An 11,790-nucleotide genomic window follows, 5' to 3' on the forward strand; every position below is an offset into this window, starting at 1 on the left:
AAGGTTCAAAAAAGAGGTCTGTCTGTGGGTTCCACAAAAATTCGCTGCTAGGGCTAGGCTGTTCTTACTTAGAATAGTCATGCGTAGTCTCCCCGGGAGGGGCTTAGGGACGTGGGTGCTTCCAGGTCAGTTGAATTCTGGGAACAATAAACAGGGATAGCGCCTTGATGTCTAATTGCCTTTTATTTGGAGGAATTGATTCTAACAATAGAGTGAAAGGTTCGTACCTTATTAATGCCTCTTGGGATTAAACTTCTTGATTTTGATTGGTGCAAGCTGAAGCTGCAGGCAAGAAAAAAAGAAGAACGGGTCCAGTTAATATCGTGTTTTGCATCTCGTGACTGGTGTTAACAGAAAAAGTAACTTTTTTGGGGGCGGGGGCACTTCCATCTTGCTGGAAATCGGGAGAGTCTCGTGATACTGCTAATCTGTTCAGGACAAACGTGTTGCCGATCTGCTTAAACGTAGGTAGCGCTCTCAAATGATGTGTACTCTACCGTGGGGGTCGGGTGAAATTATTATGCCAACAAATGTCAATCTTCCATTGTCACTACAAAGTGGCTCGGGCGTGTGCTCAGCAAGTATAGTTGCGCATGAACCACCCGCTATGTTAAAGTTTTGATTTTCGCGTTTACCTTGTTCACTCGTTTTTAAGCCGCCATGTCTCTCGTCTCTCCTGTTTGGATCGGTTTGTTTTTCGTACACGAGACTTAGAACATCTCGCAGTATTTGACATTCCTAACGGTGCAAGTGCTTATGGGAATTGAAGTTTTTCATTTGAAATGTTAGTTGTTGTTATTGCGCGGATGCGTCGCAGATTTTGAGAGCCTTCCCAAGATCTCAAGTGTTGTGACAAAAAGGGTAGTTGACGCGGCTGTAGCCTGTGGCCTGCGCTTTGTGTCTACTTAATTGTTAGCAAATCTCCTCAATATTCTAGTACAACATTGTTTGGTGCCATGTGGAATCTAATGCTGAATAAGAATAGCTCAAATGTATCGGTGTAATGCACCTGTTTTTCCTGTCCCATGATCCAGATAAATATAAATGTAAGGGGCCATGTTAGAGATGGTAAATTTCTTAAAGCTCATTGAGCCCATCAACCGCAGTGTTGAATATGATAATAAGCATGGCTTCCCTTTTTGATAATTTGTCATCCAGGTCTCCTCCTCGTACGTCTTGATCCATCTTTAAAATGATCGTCCACCGTAATCCTTGTTCTGTATGTTCAATAATATTCCAGTGATTTACAAGTGGGGCCGTTTTTAGATTTTTTTCTAATTCGCGATTTGTGTTGGGAAATACGGTGACGTATTTCCTGGCTTGTTTTTTCGATGTAAATTTTTTGGCAAGAGCAGGAGATTGCATAAATCACATATTTTGATTTACAATTTGTGAAATTTTCATGTTTCCCAAAAATTCCTTTATGGCTGAACAAATCTCTCTCTATTGTTGAATCGCAGCAAGCACACGTGCCGCATTTATGGTGGCCTTTTATGGGAGGTAAATTAACAAAGTCCCGTATTGTCGGTGATACTTTACTAAGAACATTAAAGAAAACTCTAGAATTGTCAGAGGATAAACGTCCTTTGACAAAACCAGATTGCCCTGGGCCAATAAGTTTGGGTAAAATGGGATCAATACGCAGTGTGAGTATTTTTGCACAAATTTTATAATCTGTGTTTACAAGAGAAATAGGGCGGTAGACAGACCATAGCCTCTTGAAAAGTACCTTGGGAAGAACCAGTTGTGATGAAAAAATTAAAAAGAGAAAGGAGGTGGGGAAGGAGAAGCTGTGAAAAATGAGCATAACATTCTATGGTAAATCCTTCGGGGCCTAGGGCCTTACCACGTTTTAAGATTGAAACAGCATGAGAGCGCTCTTTCAAAGTTATATCCACTTCAAGTGAGTCAAAATTAACATGGGCGGAAGAAGGAGAAGTAAGAGTTTGAAAGTAAGAGGATATGTCAGATTGAAGCGGTTGTGATTCAGGCGTATAGAGATTTTTATAGAAAGAGACAAATTCTTGTAGGACATTATCATCTTTAAAAAGAGAATCACCATTAGAATATGTTATGGATGTAATCCTAGTTCTGTCACGGCGGGATTTTAGGTAGTTCGCCAAGTGCTTTCCCATTTTGTTCTGACCTCCATAATATCGTGCGCTACTTTTCAAGAGATAAGAAGCTGCAGCATCAGTGGATAATTTAATTAAATTGACTTTAGCAGAGATGAGGTCTTTTAAAGAAGAGTCAGTAAATGAACGGTAATAGGCATATTCTAATTGTTTAATTTTTGTAAGAAGTTGGGTAGATGTTTTTCAAAATTCTTTTTCTTCTGAGAAATAAAATTGATTATGAAGCCTCGTGCAGTCGCCTTAAAAGAATCCTAGATCATGGTAGGAGAAGAGTCGGGAACCGTATTAGTAGCAAAAAAGTCATTAGCAAAAGAACTGAATTGGCTGGAGAATTTAGGGTCAGCAAGAAGGGAGTTATTGAAACGCCACCTGCCAGAGGATGGTGAATAGGGAACTATATCAAAATTAATTAAGACCGGGCCGTGGTCAGAGATTAGGATAGAGCCTATGTCTGAGTGAAGAACATGTTGGGTAAGGGATTTGCTAAAAAAGAGATAGTCAATACAGGATTGTGTTTTGTGTGGAGGGGAGAAATAACTGTACTCCTGAAGATCTGGGTGACAAAGTCTCCAAACATCAACTAAGGATTTACGTCGAATGGTAGAGGTGAATTGGGAATTAATTTTAGAGTGCACATATTTAACTGAGGAGCGTCTATCTAAGATGGGATCATGAATCTGATTGCAATCGCCGCCAAAAATAATATATTCATCATCAATAGTAAGTAATTTGTCTGAAACAAGTACCCAAAAATTGTTATCAACAGTAACTGGAGCGTAAACATTAAACACTACGATTGGTACATTATCTATTAGTAACTTGATAATTACCCAACGACCATTTGAATCAATTTCCTGATGAACAACAGAAACATTAAACTTTTTGTGACACAGAATCACAACTCCATTCTTTTTGCCTAAAGCTGGAGAAGAAAATACATTGCCTACCCAAAATCTTTTCAATTTGGATGTTTCAGAATCAGATAAATGGGTCTCCTGTAACATGGCAATATCTGTTTTTAACCTAGCTAAAGAGATAATACTTGTTGTCTCTTAATAGGGTTATTTAGACCTTTAACATTCCATGTAGTGACTCTGAATGTTTTTGAGATGAAATAACATTGATAAGCAATAAGCATACAGTGTAATGAACAAATCTAAGAGAAAAACTAAGCATCTTAAAAAAGAGAATTAAATTAGGAGTAACAATACAATAAAGAAGATACAGATGAAAAATAATGAGGAATGAGAAAAAGAGAGGGAAGAGAAGAGGTAAAAGGAGAAGACCTCGTAGAAAAATGGATAAGGAGAAGATAGGAGAGAAGGAAATAAAAGGATGAAAAGGGGTAGAGGAACGGCTGAAAAAAGAGAGAAAGAGGGGAGAGGTAAAGGAAAAATGATAGAGCAAAAGGGAAAAAATAGAAAGAATATTGGAAACTTACATAAGTTCCAGATCATACAAAGGGTGGAGGGGTGGGAGGCCGCACAGAGGAATGACGCCATCCAAACTCACAAGGGAAACTGGGAGGAAAACACCACCAACGAACTGCTTATAACATGGGAAAGGGAGGAGGGCTGGACGAAACAACCTGTTAAAAAGAAAATGCGAGGTTAAACAAGTAATATAAGAACAATAAAGTTAAAAAAGAGAAACATGTTTAGAAAAAGGGAAGAACAAACCCAGAAGGGAAAACTGGAAGAGCATAAGAACAAGTCATAGAGAATCGTAATCACATTAATACCAGTGATGAAAGTCAGAAAGAAAAGTCTGATATCTACATCACAAGCAAGGTGGAGCATAGGCAAATAGCAAAAAAAGCAATAAGAACAAAAAGTGACTATTTGGAAGTAGATGCGGTTGAAGTATCCATGGAGTCAGTCTGGAAGGAATAGAGGAAACTCTTGAGTTTTAGTGGATCTTCATAAGTGGTAGTCTTATTGTTGATGGTCACTTTAAATAGACAAGGGTGAAAGAGGCCGTATCTTGCACCAATCGAACGTAACTGAGGTCTCAGCGCCAAGAATTCCTTTAGTCCGTCAGCTGTTGGTTTAGCGTAGGAATTTACGTGAAGTAGGTTTTGAATGAAGCACCTCTTTAAGTTGCTTACCCATATGCAAGATAGAAGTTAGGATAGGTGACTGATTTTGGAAATTTTACCAGATTAAAGGTGTATAAGGTAACCTTACAATGTGATAGTATATCATATAAATAAATAAAGGCATCAAATGTACCTAATGTTCACAACAATGCAAGTAAGGGAGTGCAAGTAAGTAAACATACATGAATCAGTTAAACATGAAGAGATACTGGCAAAGGGTAGCATGAGGGAAATACATCACAAGAAATATGTCGCAACAAGCAATAGAAAGAGATATGGCTGTAATAGGTGAACTAGGCATTAGATAAAAAAAGCATACAGGAAAGGTTGGTTCAGCATGAGAAAACAAGCAGAGCAACTTCATAAGACAATTGGAGAAAAAGGTGAGAGTCTCTCCATCAGATAACCTACAGTCCTTGCTTATCTCCGTAGATGAGAACGCCTTATCCGTAAAGAATATCAATGCCTATATTCCTAATTGCTTGTAAATATGCGCAGTCAAAATTCAAAGTTGATGAAGCGCTACAGTGAGATATCAGTTGTTTCCTCAAAAAAGGATGTCAAGCATACCAGACATGCAGCGTCATATTTTTCTTGTGTAATAAATTCCTTGGTGGTCAGAGAATCAATAACCAATAACTGAAAATTGAAAGAAGGCTATAATTTCCCCCAGTCAGCACTGAGAAGCTGTTTATGAGAGTAAACTTGAAAGGTATTGAACAGCGTGTTTCAAAAATTTGTCAAAATCCAGTAGTTATTACCAGGAAAAGTCATTATTAAAGAGCCTGTGGACATAGAATGAGGCACTGAAAATAGAGGGAAAAATATCGCTAGGAAAAGGTAATAAGTTCTGTGAGAGACTCTGCCCAAAACTGAATTCCCAAAATGGTGGCCAAAAGTGTTGTAGAATCACCATTTAGTTAGGACATTAGCGCTTCCCAGTGCCAGAATCCACACATTCGCAGTTAGAAAGAGATTTTGAGGAGCTAGGAGAACACAGCGTAAAAGGAAAGAAGCGCCATGAGGAAGAAGCCGCTTCGCGACAGGCGTCACAAAATGGCGGCCGGGCGAAACACAGAGACGTGGCTGGAGTGAAGATAAGGCAAGTAATCTACCTCTGCTCCGTAGATAGTCGGAAAGAGCTGGAAAACCCTCATGGCATGTTCAGAATATATGTCCTGCAACTTAGGCTCCGCCAGCGAGGGTTAGACGCAGTGTTGGTCCGTGTCCGCTCCCGTTCGCCTCAAAGAGCCACGGACGCACCGCCATCTCCGTTGGGCGTTAGCCACGCCCCCATTCTTCATGCCTTTAAACTAACTCCTTATCTAATTATACGAAAATAGATGATCCATGACGCTCTATAAAGACATAGGGCCAGATGTAGGTAGGCGAATTCCGGTGGGTAACGGCCCAAAATCGGTAAAATCGGCCATTACCGACCGGTATTTAGAAAACGAGATGTAGGTGTCAAAAATGTACCGAATCGGAAAATATGAATCAGTAAAATACCGAATCTGTATTTACCGATTACATATTTTCTGAATCTGTATTTACCAATACCTTATTTACCGAGTCCTTATTCACCGAATCGGTAAATAAGGAATCGGAAAAAATGCCCATCGAGATGTAGAAAAGGAGAAAAATACCGAATTCAATGAAACTCGTTATTTAAGAGTCGGTATTTACCATGGACTGAAAGCAGGTGGTAACCAGGTGCAAGCTATAAAAATGGGCCCAAAATGCAACAGTGTTGCAGGAATGGCGGCATTCTAAGTGATTGCGAGGAGGCAAAGGCTACAGGCTGCTGGTCAGAGGGTATGGAGAAGGGAGGAGCAGGTGTACAGGCAGAGGATCATCCTGTTCCAATTGACTGAGCCTGAGATACTTCAGAGGTACAGGCTGCACCGCAGAACCATCATGGATTTAATAGGGGACCTCCACCCATACCTGGATCACCCAACACCCAGGGCCCACGCCATCCCACCCCACGTGCAGGTGCTATGTAGCTCTTTGCTTCTGATTAACTTCTTCACCTGGTGTAGTAGCATTTGTTTTATTTCTGGTCCTGATGAAAGCAAGGACAAAAATAGTCCTTTAATTGCTGAAACTACTCAACCAACTTAACCTGAGGCTGTCTACATAAACAGACAGTTGGCGGGTGCACTGTTTTTAACATTGGTATGTTAAGCACACCTGGAATAAATCATTATCTAGTGCTTTTTCTAAACCAATTTTAAACACACCTTTTTCTTGGTTTCTTTCTTTTCACACCTTCTTTTGCACTGCACACCCCAGTCCCACTTTTTCTGCCACTCACCTACATCGAGTGGTATACCACACTGTCGTCTCTTATACTCATTGAGGATACCCCCTACCAACGGGTTGACCTCTGAGGAGAGTATTAGTAACCTCTGACGGGTGGTACGGACAAAATCCCAAATGATGAAGGGCGGATCCGAATGGTGACTGATGGGTATTTTTCCTCATCCATGGAGAGCTCTCTGTGACATAACCTGTGAGTAAGGGTGAGTTCTCGGTTGGTTTTCTTTATTTGAGGGCACATTTATCTGAGACCCTCTGGTACCTGTGTTGTTTATTAGTTCTGTTGGGGATAGTACCCAGAGCCTGGTCTTTAAACTTCCCCCAGGTCCTCCTCCACCTTAGTGTTTTGTTGCTATGTAGCTTACACCTGCTTGCCCCTGGGAGCTACCAGAGTGTGATAGCTGCAGTAGGTGGTGTATCGCAGAGCTGTCTGTCCCGTTTTTTCAGGAATTTTTTGGATGCCATGACGCAGAGAATGGAACATTACATCCGGTTCCCTGACACACCTGCGGAATTTGCAAAAACAAAAACTGACTTCTATGGACTGGCACACTTCCCGCATGTGATAGGCTGCATAGATGGCACCCACATTCCCCTATGCCCACCTGCAGCCACTGAACACATTTACGGAAACCGTAAGTCTACGCACTCCATCAATGTGCAGGTGATCTCCAATGCCGGAAACATCATCACAGACATAGTGGCCAAATTTTCTGGGAGCACGCACGACTCCTACATCTTCTAGAACAGCGGAATATACACAAGACTTGTTGCTGGAGATTTTGGTGATGGATATCTGCTAGGTAAATAAGTGTAACACACCCTAAAATGAATGGCAGATTAATGTGACATGCGAATGTAACTCATGTACCTCTCATTCCCTCCTAGGCGATAGTGCATATGCCCTGTGTTCCTTTGTAGTCACACCGTACCTCAACCCAACTAACAGAGGCGAAAGGCGATACAATGTGGCACACAGGTCAACTTGCAACGTAGTAGAGGGAACATTTGGACTCCTCAAGAGCAGGTTTCGCTGCCTCCACAAGAGTGGAGGTGCCCGACAGTACACCCCCATCCTGTGTTGCAAGATAATAGTGACCTGTGCCATTTTGCACAATCTTGCCACCAAAGAAGGCACAGAGGTGGAGGTGACACATCACGAAGACATAGATGATGACCAAGAACATGCAGACCCACAAGCAACAGGACCAGCAGCAACAGATGGGAGATTGAGACGGACAGAAATTACACGTCGATATTTCTAGGTAATTTATGACTCATAGACAGGTATAGTGTATGACAAGTGTAGTTTAATAGTCACTACATCATCATCATCTAGAAAAAGCCATTGTCCATCAAAGCATATGTCCATGACTGCTTGTGCTCAGTTGCCGTCACTGTTTGCAGTCGTGTGGAACTGCGGCATTGGTCAGTGTTTACGTCCACGCACCACATTGCGCGATTGATGTGGCTGGCTATCAATATCTCGGCTGGGGCCAGACTCAGCATGGCTACGCCTGCCGCTCCTGCGCACCTCTGGTACAGGTGTGCTGGAGCCACTCCTGCTGGTTGACCTCTCTGTCTCCTCCACACCCGTGTCACCAGCATTGCCTGAGTTAGTTTTTAGCATTTGCTCCATCGCAGAGGTCACCCTTCGCATGCCCTGTGTCAAGTCTTTGCAGCAGTGCACAATTGCATACTGCATGGATATTGAGCGTTGGCAAAGTAGTGACGTAGCTGAAGCAAATCTGTTCATTGCCTTTGTCTGCTGCCGCATGTACTACCGCTCCCTGCCAAGTTGTAGTTGATCCCTGTCCAACTTATCCGACAGTACACCCATGTATGTGGAGATGTCTGTTATCCCCTTTGATATTGCCTCCAAACTACATGCTATGTGGCCTATTCCTTTGTCCATGTTGGTCATTTTGGTATTCATGCAGTGAACCTGCCTATGCACGGCTAACAGTGCTTTGGCCTGCACGCGCTGCACTTTGACCATTGTGGCCTCAAGGCCACAGAAGACGCTCTCACCGTCCTGCCCCTCGCCACCCTCACATGCCCTCCTGCCAAGGACACTGGTGCGCGCAGCGCCTGCTGTAATCTGTGGTCTGGCCTTGCCGGCCACAGTTGCATTTGTTTGAGGTACAACTTCCTCATCCTCCGAATCAGAGGTTTGCAGGATCCTCTGAGGGGGCTCATCAGTCCTACTTGCCCTTCCCTGCATGGCCAACCTGGACGTTGCTATGGTTGTAGGCGGTGTGCTTAGCAAATCTGGTGATCCAAACAACAACGGTGATTGTGGGACAGGAGTTGTGGCTCGATCTGGTGATGAGGCTTCCTGGGTGGTGGTGTTGCCTCCTTCTACAGCACTGTGACCTGTTTTTTTCTTCTCTTTCTCCCTTCTCTTAGCTGCTGATTCCCTCTCCCTTGCTGGTGCTGGAGTGCGTGAGGACTCTCATGTGGAATGAAATTGACATAAGGTCAATGTTTTTCTTCACCTGTGTGTATTTCTTGATTAAATAATTTACACATCTTTTCACAGTGTACATTGTGTGTTTGGTGATGTGTGTGGCATGCCTTGCAGAGTCTTGTGGTGTATGCATTGCATCTATGTACTCATGACTACATGTACCATGATGCATTGCTGGCACCAAGCATGAGCTGTGCAGCAGTGTAAAGTTTCTACTCAGTGGGGTACAGGTTCAGGTTGATGGTTGTGGATTAGGGTACATGCCTCTTACCTTGTTTCTTTGTTGCTTTTGCTGTGCTGTCCAGGTCTCCAATCCCATGGATGCATTCTGGCTCCATGGTGGTTTCAACAAGCTCCTCCAAGTCGGTCAGCTTTGGTGCTTTGCCCCTGCCACCTCCGGTCAGCCCAGCATCATTTTTTAGTGCAGCAATCTTCCTCTTGGTTATGATGCGCAGGTCATACCATCGCTTTTTGATGTTGTCGATGTCCCGGTGGGTCACACCAATGGCATTCACTTTGCCCTGTATGCCAAGCCATATGTTCCTCTTCACAGTCTCTGCAACATGCAGAGACTGTCTCCCGAAAATCTGGTTGTAGTGGCTTACAATTTCCTCCACTGCCACCTGAAGTTCTTCTTGGCTGAACTTGATCTTTCTCTTGCGCTCCCCACCATCCTTTGGGCCTTCATGTGACTCCATTCTGTAGCACTGCTTGGCTGTGTATGCTGTGCTCCTCTCACCTCAGCTCAATTGTTTGTTCAGTTGGTGTGCACCTGCATGGGTGTGGCCACTCCCAGGTACTGGGGAGGGGTGATTCATTCTGATTGGTTGGATTCTCTGTGCCTTGGTTGTGGGGTGTGTAGGGTGTCCCTGATTGGTTGGCAGGCTCACATGTCATTTTTTTAAGTTTCCGATTCGGTATATACCGAATCGGTAAATTCCGAATCGGTAAATTCCGATTCGGAAAAACCCATTCATTCCTATGGGCCAGGAGGCCCATAGGAATGCATGGGTTTCACCAATTCGGAATTTACTGATTCGGAATTTACCGATTCGGTATTTACCGGAATGAAATACAGAGTCATTCCGAATCGGTAACTTTTACCAAATTTTTTGCTACATACCATTTACCGATTCGGTATGAGTCGGTATTTAAGAATCGGTAAATGGAAATTACCTACATCTGGCCCATAGTCTTTTATACCGATTCATGCGGTGTAAGTTAGGTGAGATATAAGTAGTGTGCAGAAGTGTCTGCACGGGCTGTAGATGGGTGTTGGTTGTGTTCTCAGGCCAATTCTTAAGGTCCCAAAGTTTGAATTGGGAGTCAGCTGGTGAACGCAGACTGTCCCATTTGACCCCTATTTGCTCCACGCCATGATCCTTACTGTCTATCTGCCTATTCTCGCCGATGGTTTTTATCCATGCTTACACTATTCATGTCGCTGTTTTTCTATCTTTCTCTTCCTCCCACCCGCAGTCTATCTCTTCAGCTGTACTCATAGGCCTTCATCCTCAGATGAGTGTGGCCCCACCACCTGCCCCTCAGATTGCACCCTGAATGAGTAGGCTTTTGACACTACTGGTAGCAGAGTGTGGTGTAGCGATTCTCAAGTAGTTGCACTCACCCTTAAAGTGCTGAATGTAGGATAAGGCGCAAACCCCTGGGGAACCTGAAACTTTGTTCGTAGAGGAGTGACCATACAGGTGACGACTTGTCACAGTGGGGAGATGGTGGGCACTCTATTGGCAGTAAATCATGAGTTACGTGCACAAGTGAGGGTAACACGAGTAGGGAGCAGTGGACAGGGCATGCTCTGCTGCAGATGAACCTTCGTGCACCACACAGACGGGAAAGGCTGGAAACACCGGGCTTTGACAGCAACCAGGTGTTCTAGCAGCTGTCCAAAGGTCCAGAAAAAGTCTCAAACATACCTTCCCTGAGAAGGGAGCCATTCAAACCGTTTTTAACAAAGAGAAGGTCTAACCCACAGCTTTCCAAACTTTTCATGTTGGTGACACACCTTTTTGTGAAAAAAAATTCAGGGATACGGTAATGCGAGGAAGCGCAGCGAGCAAGCCCGAAGCACCTACGGTGGGTTCTGGCCCCACACACACACACCCCACCCCACACACAACCCCACACAAACCACCCCACAGACACATACCCCACACAACCCCCCACACACACAACCCCACACACCTCGCACCCCACACACACACCCCCACACACATCCAAGACACACCCTCCACACACACACCCACACACCCCCACACACACACACACCCCGACACACACCCCACACACACACACACCCACACCCCACACACACACAGCCACACACACCCCACTCTCCACACACACACCCCACACACACACACACCCACACACACCCCACACACACACCCACACAACCCCCCCCCACACACACACAACTCCACACACCCTCACACACACAGAAATGCAAGTGTCTGTCTTGAACGCAACTGGTGATCATGTAAAGAGCTCAGATACCTTTGGCACTAGTTTGGCAGCAGCACACAGGGCTTGTTAATGAGCCCCACAGTTTATACAAAGAGCGAGAGAAAGAAATAACATCCGTGTAGTCTGGCCCACACTGTTTGGCTACAGCCCACCGCCTCTAGTACTAGATGCACGCCGTATTACTCGTAGTTTGGTTACTTCTGATATGTGTGGTAACTCTCGTTTCCGCCCACATTCAAAATTCGTATCAGGGTGAATACTATATCTTGCACACTTTTCTC

Source organism: Lissotriton vulgaris, chromosome 7, assembly GCF_964263255.1.
Source record: "Lissotriton vulgaris chromosome 7, aLisVul1.2, whole genome shotgun sequence".
In the NCBI taxonomy this organism is placed as follows: Eukaryota; Metazoa; Chordata; class Amphibia; order Caudata; family Salamandridae; genus Lissotriton; species Lissotriton vulgaris.